General features: G+C 42.7%; 1 long non-coding RNA gene across 3 annotated transcripts in view; it reads right to left on the reverse strand.

The window, feature by feature from the left end:
• LOC135268347 (uncharacterized) overlaps nt 1-13,690 on the reverse strand; it is a 47,138-nt gene that overhangs the window by 22,473 nt on the left and 10,975 nt on the right. For all 3 annotated transcript variants that reach the window (XR_010336669.1, XR_010336670.1, XR_010336668.1), the window contains exon 3: nt 7,766-7,865. This is a non-coding gene — a long non-coding RNA (uncharacterized LOC135268347). The remainder of the gene's footprint in view (nt 1-7,765; nt 7,866-13,690) is intronic.

Here is a 13,690-nt window from a genome sequence, read left to right on the forward strand (position 1 = left end):
ATGGCCTCCAGCTCCATCCATGTTGCTGCAAAGTACATGATCTCATTCTTTTTCATAATTGCATAGTATTCCATGTAGTATATGTACCACATTTTCTTTATCCAGGCTACGATTCATGGGCATTTAGGTTGATTATATGTCTTTGTTATTGTGAACATATGTGTGTATGTGTCTTTATGGTAGAGTGATTAATATTCTTTTATATATATTATATATATATATATATATATATATATATTTAAAGACAGGGTTTCACCATATTGGTCAGGCTGGTCTCAAACTCCTAACCTCAGGTGATCCACCCGCCTCAGCCTCCCAAAGTGCTGGGATTACAGTCGTAAGCCACCGCGCCCGGCAAGTGATTAATATTCTTTTGGGCATATATCCAATAATGAATGAAATTGTTGGGCCAAATGGTAATTCTGTTTCAAGTTCTTTGGGGAATCACCACACTGCTTTCCATATGGCTGAACAAATTTATAATCCCACCAGCAGTGTTTAAGCATTCCCTTTACTCCGCAACCTTGCCAGCATGTGTTATTTTTTGACTTTTTAATAATAGTCATTCTGGCTGTTGTGAGATGGTATGTCATTGCGGTTTTGATTTGCATTTCTCTAATGATTAGTGATGTTGAACAGTGTCTCATATGCTTGTTGGCCACATGCATAAAGAGCCTAAATAGCCAAGGCAATACTAAGCAAAAAGAATAAAGCTGGAGGCATCATGTTACCTTGACTTCAAACTATATTACAAGGCTATAGTAACCAAAAAAGTATGATACTGGTAGAAAAACAGACATACCAACCAATGAAGAGAATAGAGAGCCCAGAAATAATGCCACACACCTACAATCGTCTGATGTTCAGCAAAACTGACAAAAACAAGCAATGGAGAAAGACTCCCTAGTCAATAAATAGTGCTAGGGTAACTGGCTAGCCATATGCAGAAGATTGAAACTGGACTCCTTCATTCCATATACAAAAATAAAAAAAATCAATTCAAAATGGATTAAAGACTTAAACGTAAAACCTAAAACTAAGGCCAGGAGTAGTGGCTCACGCCTGTAATACCAGGACTTTGGGAGGCCAAGGTGGATCGATCACTTGAGGCCAGGAGTTTGAGACCAGCCTGGTCGATGTGGTGAAACCTCATCTCTACTAAAAATAAAAAAAAATAGCCAAGCATCGTGGTGCACGCCTATAATACCAGTTATTCTGGTGGCTGAGGCACAAGAATTGCTTGAACCCAGGAGGTGTAGTTTTCAGAGCCAAGACTGCACCACTGTACTCTAGCCTACCTGACAGAGCAAGACTATTGCCCAGGCTGGAATCTCAAAAACAGAAAAACAAAAACCAAACCAAAACAAAAAACCTTAAAACTATAAAAATCCTGAAAGATAACCCAGGAAATACCATTCTGGACATGAGACCTGGCAAAGATTTCATGATGAAGATACCAAAAGCAATTGCAACAAAAACAAAAATTGACAGATGGGACCTAATTAAACCAAAAAGCTTCTGTATAGGAAAAGAAACTATCAACAGAGTAAACAGACAACCTATAGAGTGAGAGAAAGTATTCGCAAACTGGGAATCTCACAAAGGTCTAATATCCAGAATCTATAAGGAACTTAAATTTACAAGCAAAAAACAGCCTCATTAAAAAGTGGACAAAGGACAAAATGACACGAGCAGACCCTTTCTCTCTCTCTCTCTTTCTTTGTTTTGAGATGGGGGTCTCAGTCTGTCATTCAGGCTGGAGTATGGTGATGTGATCGTGGTTCATGGCAGTGTTGACCTCCTGGGCGCAGGTGATCCTCCTGCCTCAGTCTCCTGAGTAGCTGGGACCAAGGGGGCATACCACTACACGCAGCTAATTTTTATTTTATTAATTTATTTATTTAGAGACAGAGTCTTGCTTTGTCACCCAGGCTAGAGTACAGTGGCGCTATCTTGGCTCACTGCAACCTCTGCCTCCTGGGTTCAAACAATCCTCATGCCTCAGCCTCCCGAGTAGCTGGGACCACAGGTGCACCCATCACACCTAGCTAATGTTTGTATTTTTAGTAGAGACGGGGTTTCATCATATTGGCCAGGCTGGTGTCAAACTCTTGTCCTCAAGTGACCCACCCACCTTAGCCTCCCAAAGTAGGCTGGGATTACAGGTATGAGCCACTGCACCTGGCTATCCCAGTTAATTTTTAAAAATTATTTGTAGAGATGGAGTCTTGCAATATTGCCTAGGTTGGTGTCAAACTCCTGGGCTCAAGCAATCCTTCCGCCTTGACCTCCCAACGTGCTGGGATTCTAGGCATATGCCACCGTGTACTGCTTTTCTTTTTTCCTGACACTTTCTAAAAGAAGAAATAATGGTGATTTTTCTTTCTTTCTTTTCTTTTTTTTTTTTAAGTGACGTCTTGTTCTTGTTGCCCAGGCTGGAGTGCAATGGTGCAATCTCAGCTCACTGCAACCTCTGCCTCCCGGGTTCAAGTGATTCTCAAGGCGCCCGCCACCATGCTTGGCTAATTTTGGTATTTTTAGTAGAAATGGGGTTTCATCATGTTGGCCAAGCTAGTCTCGAACTCCTGACTTCCAATGATCCATCCACCTCAGCCTCTCAAAGTGCTGGGATTACAGGCATGAGCCACTGCACCTGGCTAATAATGGGGATTCTTCAATGTTACACATGCTCCTTCTTAGAAGGGTGTGTCTTTCTTAACGTACGAAGGTTACAGCCTATTAATGACATCAGGTTTCTTTGAGAAGGAAAGTCCATGGTTCCCTGCCAGCTTCAGGGAATTTCAAACCCTGTGAGGTGCTTTCCTGTAGCTCCTCTGGGATAGAACCTGATCTACTTTGGGAGGTGAGGGATTACTTCACTGAGGAAGTGATATTTCAGTTGAAACCTAAATGATAAGTATGACATATGGAAAAGAAGGGGAGACCAAAGGAGGGCAGCATTCCAGGCAAGGAAACAGCATATATTGAGGCCTTGAGGCCTCAGACAAGCCTCGGTCTGGGGATTTCAGGGATCCAAAAGTCTCACTTTTGGATGTACAGAGAAATGTGGAAAGAATGAAGAGGAGACGGGTGCTAGATGATGCTAGAAATGGAGGCAGGAATGAGATCTCTATAGCTTTTTTTTTTTTTTTTTTTAAAGACAGAGTCTTGCTCTGTCCCGGTGGCTGGAGTGCAGTGGTGTGATCTTGGCTCACTGCAACCTCCGCCTCCAGGGTGAAGTGATTCTCGTGCCTCAGTCTCCTGAGTAGCTGGGACTACAGGTGCCTGCCACCATACCCAGCTAATTTTTGTATTTTTAGTAGAGACAGGGTTTTGCCATGCTGGCCAGGCTGGTCTTGAATTCCTGGCCTCAAGTGATCTACCTGCTTTGGCCTCCCAAAGCGCTGGGATTACAGATGTGAGCCACCACACAAGGCCTGTATAGCCTTTAGATGGTGTTATACTTTTAGAATTCAGGCCAGGTCTGGAAGTAAGAGAGTCACGGTGCCAGTGAAATAGAGCTTTGAGGTTGTAACCAGAACAGAGTTCATGTGCATAATTTTTTTCTGCTCTTATTTCATTACATAATTAACATAAAATATATTAAATTGTAATATTCATGTTGTCAAAAGACAAAATTACAATGAATTTAAAGATCTTAAATGGCTTTGATTTGTGATTCTAGCTAGAATCAGGCAACACCTCATTCCATAAAATAGAATGAATGTTCCAATGAGCTGAGTAGAGGAGGCTGCTTTTACAGACAGAAAAGAACTGAGGAAAGCAGAAACAGACAAAAAGCATGTTGGTTGTTTCAAAGTTACTTTTCTTATAAAAGTTAAAGCAGAGAGGACTCCTTTATCATGCAACTTAAAACTGGCTTGTTAGACAGGAGGGGCAGTTCACACGTGTAATCCCAGCACTTTGGGAGGCTGAGGTGGATCACGAATCTAGGAGCTGGCAACCAGGCTGGGCAATAGAGTAAGACCCCATGTCCAAAACAATTTGAAGAATCAGCCAGCCATGGGGGTGTGCACCTATAGTTCCAGCTACTCAGCAGGCTGAAGCAGGAGGATCGCTTGAACCCAGGAAGCTGAAGATTCAGTGAGCTGAGACTGTACTGCTGCACCCCAGCCTGGGTGACAAAGCAAGACTCAGTCTCAAAACAACAACAGTAACAACAGCAAACCCCCCCAAAACTGGCTTGTTCAGGATTTGGCTATGATCACTCTCCTTATTTCTCAGAAGGTCTGATAAACAGCTTAGTTTTGGCTTGGTAGACAGGAGAGGAACTTCAGCATGAGTGACTCCATTTTGGTTTAGTCTTGTCAACCAAGATGAGATGAAAGACCAGAATGCAAAACAGTGAAGCCAGGCATTTGTTGGGGTCTTTGGAATTGCAATTTGGGAAACACAGATTCAGCTCCAAGCCAAACTGTTCTGAAGAGAGGGAAGGGAGTAATGTTTTTTAAAAGGAAGCTGAGAGTGATTACCCAAGTTATTTTGAAAGAATTCTCATTGGCAGAGGTGGCTGGCTTAGTATGTGTGTCCATAGTTCATTTTTTGTTGCTGTTCAGGAGTCGCTGTGCTGGTGAAGTTAAGCTGTTTTCCAGGATATTTACATTTATGATTGTTGGGACAACTAAGTTCCTCTTCAAAAACTAAATTCCCTGACCAATGATTCAGTTTTCTAACCATTGCCTAAGCTGTAAACAACCCTTCCCCTCCCCTACTTCTCCAAATCGCAGGGGTGCCTAGTGTTAGTCAATTGGGACCCCGACCCACGGAGGCAGGCAGGCGCTCGACCGACACGAGGCAGGAAGCATGGTGACCAGTACCGACTTTATTGGGATCTCCGGGCGACTCCGGCGGGCAGGGAGGAATCACGCGTGCTTGCTTTGTTCGGTCGGTTTTATAGGGACTGAGGGCCTGGGGCGGTAGGAAAGCTGATCTGGTAGGTAGCGATTGGCCAGGTTGGTTGCTGGGCAGAAAAGCGGTAGGAGAGCTGATCTAGCGATTGGCTGGGTTGGTTGCTGGGCAGAAAACCTGCCGGGTGGGAGCTTGTGGGACGGGCTACGGGGGCGGATGGTGATTGGCTCGGGGGGTTGCTGGGCGGAAAGGTTGCTGGGCGGAAAGGTTGCTGGCCTCGGGCCGGGCCAGGATAGAGTGAGATAAAGGACCCTCCCTGCGGGGGAGGAAGGGCCTCCTTTATTGGGAATTAGGCCTTTTCTGCATGACTGGGGAACGAGGCCAAAAGTTCTCTACCAGACACTTAGATTATGTGGTCCAACTCCAGCTGATAGGGGAAAGACACAGAGACAGGAACTGCCTTAGGCTTAAAAACTCCTTCCCTCCTTTGTTGGCTGTGCTCTTGTGATTGTTACCAGTGCAAGCAGTACCCTTCTGCAGAAGTAAAGGTGCCTTGCTGAGAAAATTTCTAAGTGCAGGTTTCTTTTGGCTATGCCAAGCATGTGTTTGCAACATGATCATTACAATTTGGGCCAATTCAAAGATTTGAAGCAAGTTTCTGTCTTTTTTTTTTTTTTGGTTGGGTTGCAGGTTATGCAGAAAGTCCTTCTTAAAATGGCTTCCTGACACCATTTTATAGCTCTGAACCAGAGTGATGCCATTTTGTATATTACATTTCACACTTCTGCCCTATTGATCCAGAGAGGGGGTGAGGAAGCATCACTGATCAATAACTGGTGGTTGGCCACAGAGCTATTATCTGTTTCCCTCACAGCTGGAAACATCTGTTTCTAGAGTGTTATGTCCCATGGAAGAGGGTTGTTGAAAGTCTGTGCATCTAAGACTTCAGAGATTGGCCAAATTTGAGTAACAATGGGAGCCGTCATAAATAAGGAGGCCTGCATTAGTCTATGGTGATTAGCTGTATATCGGGAGAGACATACATCTGATTAAATATGTCTAAATGTTGTAATATAATGATCTTAACATCCTGGATTGTCTGGCAGCAATGAGAAATACAGATGGTACAAGTTGTTAAAAGAAAAACTTTAGAAAAAGTAAACTTAGCAGAGTTTAATTGTGCAGAGAACGACTCATGAATCTGGCAGCCCTCAGAACCAGAATAGGTACAGAGTAACACTGACACTGGGGCAGCCACATGGTCAGTAACATTTATGGACAGAAAAAGGAAAGTGACATATAGAAAACAGAAGTGAGGTACAGAAATAGCTGGATTGGTTACAGCTTGACATGTGCCTTATTTGAACACACTTTGAACAGTTAGCTGCCTGTGATTGGCTGAGACTAGACTACTTGTTACAAGAGTAGATTACAGTCTGTTTACATATCTAGTTAGGTTACAGTTCACTATGGAGAAACCTTTAGGTTAGACTAAAAATACATAAGGAGGCAGTTTTAAGCAAAACTTTTAACAATTTAAAAATTTAACAATTCTCCCCTTTAGGCTAATTTCTTAATTTTTGAGAGATGCCTTTAGGCATTGACAAAAACTTTAGGCTCTCACCACTGTAAATGGACTTATTTGGGCTCAAATCCCTCTTCGAGACGGGGTCTGGCTATGTCACCCAGACTGAAGTGCAGTGGCATGATCTCGACTAATTGCAACCTCTGCCTCCCAGCTCAAGCAATCCTCCCACCTCGCCCTCCCCAGTACCTGGGACTACAGGTACACACCATCATGCCTGGGTGATGTTTGTATATTTTGTAGAGATGGAGTTTTGCCATGTTGCCCAAGCTAGCAGGTTACTTTTTTTAATAAGGGTTAGAGCAGAGGAGGCTTCTTATTATGATAGAATCTCTTTTATTCAGACTTGTTAGGTCTTGGGTTTCCCTTACTGTAGTTTCCAGAAGAGCAGAGAGGTATCCTGCTCACAGTGCCAAAACTGTATGGGCAAAAGGGAAACTTCCCCTTTGCTCTTTGAAAGTTTGCTGAAAATCAACAGACAAATGGCAAATTAATAGGAGAAAAGGCATTCAGATTTATTGATGTGTGTGTGTGTGAACCAGTCTCATTGAAGCAGCTAAGTTGTCTGGGGTATATACCCTGGGGTTTGCTGTTGCTCACCAGGAAAATTTAGGACACACACACATGAGTTTAGGAGCAGAGGTTTAATAGGCAGAGAGAAGAGAAAAACAGGTCTCTCAATAGAGAAAGGGGTCTCCTAGTGCAAAGGACTGGCTGGTGGTGAATGTGCCAGATTTTATAGTCCAATTTGAGGAGGTGGTGTCTGATTTACACAGGACTCACAGATTGGTTCGATCAGGTATGACATTTACATAGTGGGTGGGGAAGGCTGGTTGCCTCACCCTAATCTTATTATGCAAATGGGATTTCCAGTTGACCAGTTACCATCTTGTCTGCTCCTTATAGTACGTATGGCTGACAAAGAGAAGGGAAGATGGAGCTGCCATCTTGAACATGTCTGGTCCCTAGTTCCTGCTTCCTGCCGGTATTCACCTGTGCAAGCTCCCAGCTTGCTTGTCTATGTCTGCAGCTCAACTTTACAGGCTGCTCTTTAGAAAATGATTTGGGGCTGCTTTTCATTAAAAAGAAAAGCCTTACCGAAGACTCCTATACCCTATACCCTTACTATCTGTCTAAGAGATTTCTTCTTAACTCCTATATCATCATTACCCCATGCCCCAGCAGGGTACAGAAGCTTGTATCACCTTTTTCACAGGTGACGGAAAAGATGGGGAATGTAGACAATTCTTTTGAGGCGCAGGAAGTGATCATTAGAGAGAATAAATGGATGAGGGAGACAAATTAACTTACAGATGATTCCCTTTTGAATTTGAATGAGCCTGAGAGGCAGGCAGGCATTATCTTGTGAAAAAGTCCACGTAGGTGTGGTTGCACTCCTCACTCTTCTTTTCTGAAATGGATAAGAAATACAAGGGGATTGAGTTTCTTTTGAAAAGCGTTTCTTGGTCAGATGAGGAAATTCCAGAGTCTCTCACTGCTCTTGGGACGGGGAGGAACAAAACAAGGTTAGCGAGACCTTGATTATAAGACTTCTTTCTCAGGCCTTTCCATTTTCAAAAGCACTCAGCATGCCAAAACGTCATATTTTGGGGAATCATTTTTTGCAACCCTGCATTTCCCTCTCTGAAACATCCCTAGTAGTTTTACACACCAAAAGCTGAGTTGATGGCTGTGACAAGAAAAATTGAATGAGTAACAGAGTGGCAAAGGATCCTATTAAACCAGTCTCTCATTTCTGGGAACAGACCAGTCCAATTAAACAGGTGTGTCTCATTTTGTCAGAGGTATTTGAACCAGAGTGACTCCATCTTGAGTAGGGCTGGGTAAAATAAGGCTGAGACTTACTGGGTCACATTCCCAGGAGGTTAGGTATTCTTAGTCACAGGATGAAATAGGAGGACTGTTGGGCAGGACTTCTTTACCACATCCTGTTTTATCAGGAGGGTCTTCATGACCTGTATCTTAATAAAACAGGATGTGGTAAAGAAGTTGTCGAAAACCCACCAAATACAAGATGGTGAGGAAGGTGATCTCTGGTCATCCTCACTGCTTTTTTTATATGCTTGTTATATGCTAACTGTAATGCATTAGCATGCTAAAAGACACTCCCACCAGCACTACGGCTGTTTACAAATGCCATGGCAACATCCAGAAGTTACCCTATATGTTTAAAATGGGAGGAATCCTCAGTTCTGGGAATTGCTTGCCCCTTTCCCAGAAAACTCATGAATAATCAACCCCTTGTTTAGCATATAACCATAAAAATAGCCAACCAGTAGCTTTGAGGGCTGCTCTGCCTCTGGAGCAGCCCATTCTTTTTTTCTTTACTTCTCTGATAAACTTGCTTTCACTTTCCTTTATGGACTTGTTACCAGCTACAAATCCTTATGGGTCTGTAGCAACTTCAATTCTTGCCACCTCAAAAGAAAGAATTTGACTGAGGGGCATAAAAGCAGAAGGAGAGCCTGGGGCAAGTTTTAGAGCAGGAGTGAAAGTTTATTAAAAAGCTTTAGAGCAGAAGGCTGGGAGCAGTGCTTCACACCTGTAATCCCAGCACTTTGGGAGACCAAGGTGGGTCGATCACTTGAAATCAGGAGTTGAAGACCAGCCTGGCCAACATTGGTCACAGCTGGTGCCAGGGAAAGGCAGCTTCCCAATAGATAGAAGAAACCTGAAGCCAATATATAGAAGAAACCCCGTCTCTACAGAAAATACAAAAAGTAGCCAGGCGTGGTGTTGTGCACCTGTAGTCCCAGCTACTCATGAGGCTGAGGCAGGAGAAGTGCTTGAACTTGGGAGGTGTAGGTTGCAGTTCTTTCCTTGGTGGGCTGTCCGCATGCACAGAGGCCTGCTAGCACTTGGGAGAAGCCGCATGTGCAGTGTGTTTACTGGAGTTGTACGCATGCTCACTTGAGGCATTCTGCCCTTAGCAAATTAGGTCATAAACCAGTTAAACGCCACCATTTTGCCTTTTAGTGAGCATGCTTGAGCCCACTTGCCCAACTTCTGAGATCTTATTGGAAAGCTGCTGATCACCAGCTTCGGGTTTTTTATATCCGTTGGGAGACTGGCAGCAGCTTTTCTGGCATCAGCTGTGACGAATTATTATTTTACAGAGACAGTTAACAACTGCCTGACCATCACCTGATGGTCGCAGGACATTCCTGGTTGGGAGGGGGCCTCTCCTGCTCTGCTCAGGTCTGACTAGCTGCCTACAGTAACAGACTCACCCTGAATTCTTTCTTGTATGAGGTTCAGGAACCCTCTCTTGGCGTCTTAATTGGAACCCCTTTCCAGTAACAATTTTAGGAGATGGCATTGCAGACAGGCTCTCAAACAGAAGAAAAACAAAGGATAGTGCTTGGTTTGTTGAAAATGCCCGAAAACAAAATGGTTAATGTTTGGAACAGTATATATACCAATTTTTTTAGTCTGCAGGGCAGTCAGTTGAGGTGTCTAGATGTTAGAATTGAAGTATCTTCAGTTAAAGTGGAAGTAGGCAGTGGCAATTGGACAGATTTTTCTATTGTTTACATGTCACAAGGTTGTTTACACAAGCCTCAGATTACAGGGCATCAGGGAAAAGGTAGTTACAATTTCAGTGAATTTAAGTCAGAAAAAAGAAGGGAAAATTTGGAGATGTTAGTTTGGAGACTTGTAGCCAGGAAAGAATTCAGAATTTTGTCCAAATTGTAGACAAAGAAAAAAAAAAACAATGGTAGGGCTAGAATCTCTCTCTCTCTCTTTTTTTTTTTTTGAGACAGGGTTCCTTCCGCTCTATTGCCCAGGCTGGAGTGCAGTGGCATAGTTGTGGCTCACTGCAGCCTCTACTTCCTGGGGTTCAGGTGATCCTCCCACCTCAGTCTGTCAAGTAGCTGGGAATACAGATGCATGCTACCACACCTGGCTAATTAAAAACAGAAAATTGTTTTTGTAGATATAGAGTTTTGCCATGTTGCCCAGGCTGATCTTGAACTCTTGGGTTTAATTGATCCACTTGCCTCAGCCTCTCAAAGTGCTGGAATTATAGGCGTGAACCACTGTGCCCAGCCTAGGGCTAGAATCTAATAGCCGGTGTACTACAATTTTCTTCTGAAATGTAACTTTTTTTTCTGTCCAATCTTTCTTTTTATCAAAGATATATTATAGTAAGAACAATTTACTTGCAAAATAAGTTTTACTCCTATTATACTTGGCCTGATTATTTGCACAAAATGCAGTAAGAATAGTGATTGGCTATCTAGGCTCTTTTTTTTTTTTTGAGATGGAGTCTTTCTCTGTCACCAGGCTAGAGTGCAGTGGTGCCATCTTGGCTCACTGCAACCTCCGCCTCCTAGGTTCAAGCAATTCTCATGCCTCAGCCTCTCGAGTAGCTGGGATTACAGGCACCCACCCCCGCATCCAGCTAATTTTTGTGTTTTTAGTAGAGTTGGAGTTTCACCATCTTAGCCAGAATGGTCTTGATCTCTTGATCTCTTGATCTCAGGTGATCCACCCGCCTCAGCCTCCCAAAATGCTGGGATTACAGGTGTGAGCCACCGCACCTGGCCATGTAGGCTCTTTTAAAGTTGGCTTTTGTTGATGAAAAGAGTTAAACTCTGTAAAATATTTGAAGACATTTATTCTGAGCCACATATGAGTGACTATGGCTCATGACATAGCCCCAGGAGATCCTGAAAGCATGTGTCTAAGGTAGTTGGGTTACAGCTTGGTTTTATACATTTTAGGGAGACATAAAACACCAATCAATACATCTAAGACGTACATTGGTTTGGTCCAGAAATATGGGACAACTCAAAGTGGGGACTTCCAGGTCATAAGTGGATTCAAAAAGAGTTTATCTAAAAACCTAAAATCAATAGAAGGGAGTATCTGAGTTAAGATAAGGGGTTGTGGAGACTAAGGTTAATAGATTGCAAAGGTTTTTTTTTTTTTTTTTTTGAGATGGAGTTTTCGCTCTTGTTACCCAGGCTGGAGTGCAATGGCGCAATCTAGGCTCACTGCAACCTCCGCCTCCTGGGTTCAGGCAATTCTCCTGCCTCAGCCTCCTGAGTAGCTGGGATTACAGGCACGCGCCACCATGGCCAGCTAATTTTTTGTATTTTTAGTAGAGATGGGGTTTCGCCATGTTGACCAGGATGGTCTCGATCTCTTGACCTCGTGATCCACCTGCCTCGGCCTCCCAAAGTGTTGGGATTATAGGCGTGAGCCACTGCGCCCAGCCCAAGGTTTCTTATTAGACATAAAAAGATGCCAGACTCTTCAGTGAGTTCTCTCCTGGATCAGGAAAAAGACATGGAAAGGGACAGGGATTCTCTACAGAATGTAGACTTACCCCACAAGAAAGCTTTGCAGGACCATTTCAAAATATGTCAAAGAAATAGGCCTGGTGTGGTGGCTCACCCCTGTTATTCAAGCACTTTGGAGGCCAAGGCGGGCGGATCACCTGAGGTCAGGAGTTCAAGACCAGCCTGACCAACATGGTGAAACCCTGTCTTTTAAAAAATAATAATAATAAATAAATAAATAAATAAAATATATTTTAGGGTAAAATACTTCAATTTCCTTCAGGGCCTACCATCTCATGTTGGTATCTTATTGTTATAAAGAGTCTGTTTTGGCCAGGTGCAGTGGCTCACACCTGTAGTCCCAGCACTTTGGGAAGCCAAGGCAGGCAGATCACCTGAGGTTAGAAGTTTGACCAGTTTAGCCAACATGGTAAAATGCTGTCTCTGCTAAAAACAAAACAGAACAGAACAAAAATTAGCCAGGCATGGTGACGCACACCTGTAGTCCCAGTGAGATCCTGTCTTTGACAAAAATAAAAAAATTAGCTGGACATGGTTCATGCTCATGTCCTAGCTACTCAGGAGCCTGAGATGGGAAGATTGAGCCCAGAGGTTTGAGGTTATGGTGAACTATGATTGTGCCATTACATTTCAGCCTGGGAAAAGGAGCAAGAGCCTGTCTCTTAATAAATAAATAAATACATAAATAAGAAGTGATAATTAAAAGATTTTAAAAATATGCTCTTTGATAGGGAAGAGACAGTTTTTCAAACAATCTAAAAACTAATAAAGTCATTATAAAGACATTATGAGGCAAAGTCCTCTGTCTCCCTTTTTTTTTTTTTTTTTTAACAATTTACTCAAAAAGTGAACAACTCCATTTCTTGTTAACGCTACAGGAAAATATTCTTCAAAAGAAAACCTCAGAACAAGGATTCCTGAGGACAAAAAGAAAAAAGAGAATTTCTACCTTTGTATCAGTGTATCACTAATGCTAAAGGATAATCTGGATTAAAACCTTATAAACAGATTCATGCAATCTCAATCAGCTTTGACCACACAAGATTTCCATAGCCTTTTATTTACCTATTTTTTAAAATAGAGAATAGGTCTCTTCTTCTGATTGTGATTTTGAAAAAAAAAAAAAGAAAAAGGAGACTAGGCCTCGCTGCGTTTATCAGGGTGGTCTTAAACTCCTGTCCTCAAGCAATCGTCTTGCCTTGGCCTCCCAAAGTGCTAAGATTACAAATGTGAGCCAGCATACCTGGTCCCATAAACCTTTCATAACCTCTTACAATTTTTTTTTTTTTTTTTTTTTTTTTTGAGGTGGAGTTTCGCTGTTGTTACCCAGACTGGAGCGCAATGGCGTGATCTCGGCTCACCGCAACCTCCGCCTCCTGGGTTCAAGCAATTCTCCTGCCTCAGCCTCCCGAGTAGCTGCGACTACAGGCACGCGCCACCATGCCCAGCTAATTTTTGTATTTTTAGTAGAGATGGGGTTTCACCATGTTGACCAGGATGGTCTCGATCTCTTGACCTCGTGATCCACCCGCCTTGGCCTCCCAAAGTGCCGGGATTATAGGCGTGAGCCACCGCGCCTGGCTTACAAAATTTTTTCACTCTTTTTTTCCTCCAACTTTCTGTATCCATTCAGTTTTATCTTTTTTCTTTTCTTCCCTTATTTTTTCACCAATCTTTCTGTTTTTTATTTATTTAATTTAAAAGAACATTTAAGTAACTGCTAAACTACACAAAATTCTTTTCCTTGAGCAAAAAATCCTCACATTTAAGAAATAACTTTTCTTACCAAAAACACTTGCTACTTTTATTATGCACTTTGTATACAGAATTATTTCTCTTATATCTGGTAGTTTTAATTACATATATTAACTACAACTTTAGGTCTTAGTAATGTTAACTTCCAGTG

This window comes from Aotus nancymaae, unplaced genomic scaffold (assembly GCF_030222135.1).
Source record: "Aotus nancymaae isolate 86718 unplaced genomic scaffold, 86718_ANA_hifiasm-v0.15.2.pri h1tg000040l, whole genome shotgun sequence".
Taxonomy (NCBI): domain Eukaryota; kingdom Metazoa; phylum Chordata; class Mammalia; order Primates; family Aotidae; genus Aotus; species Aotus nancymaae.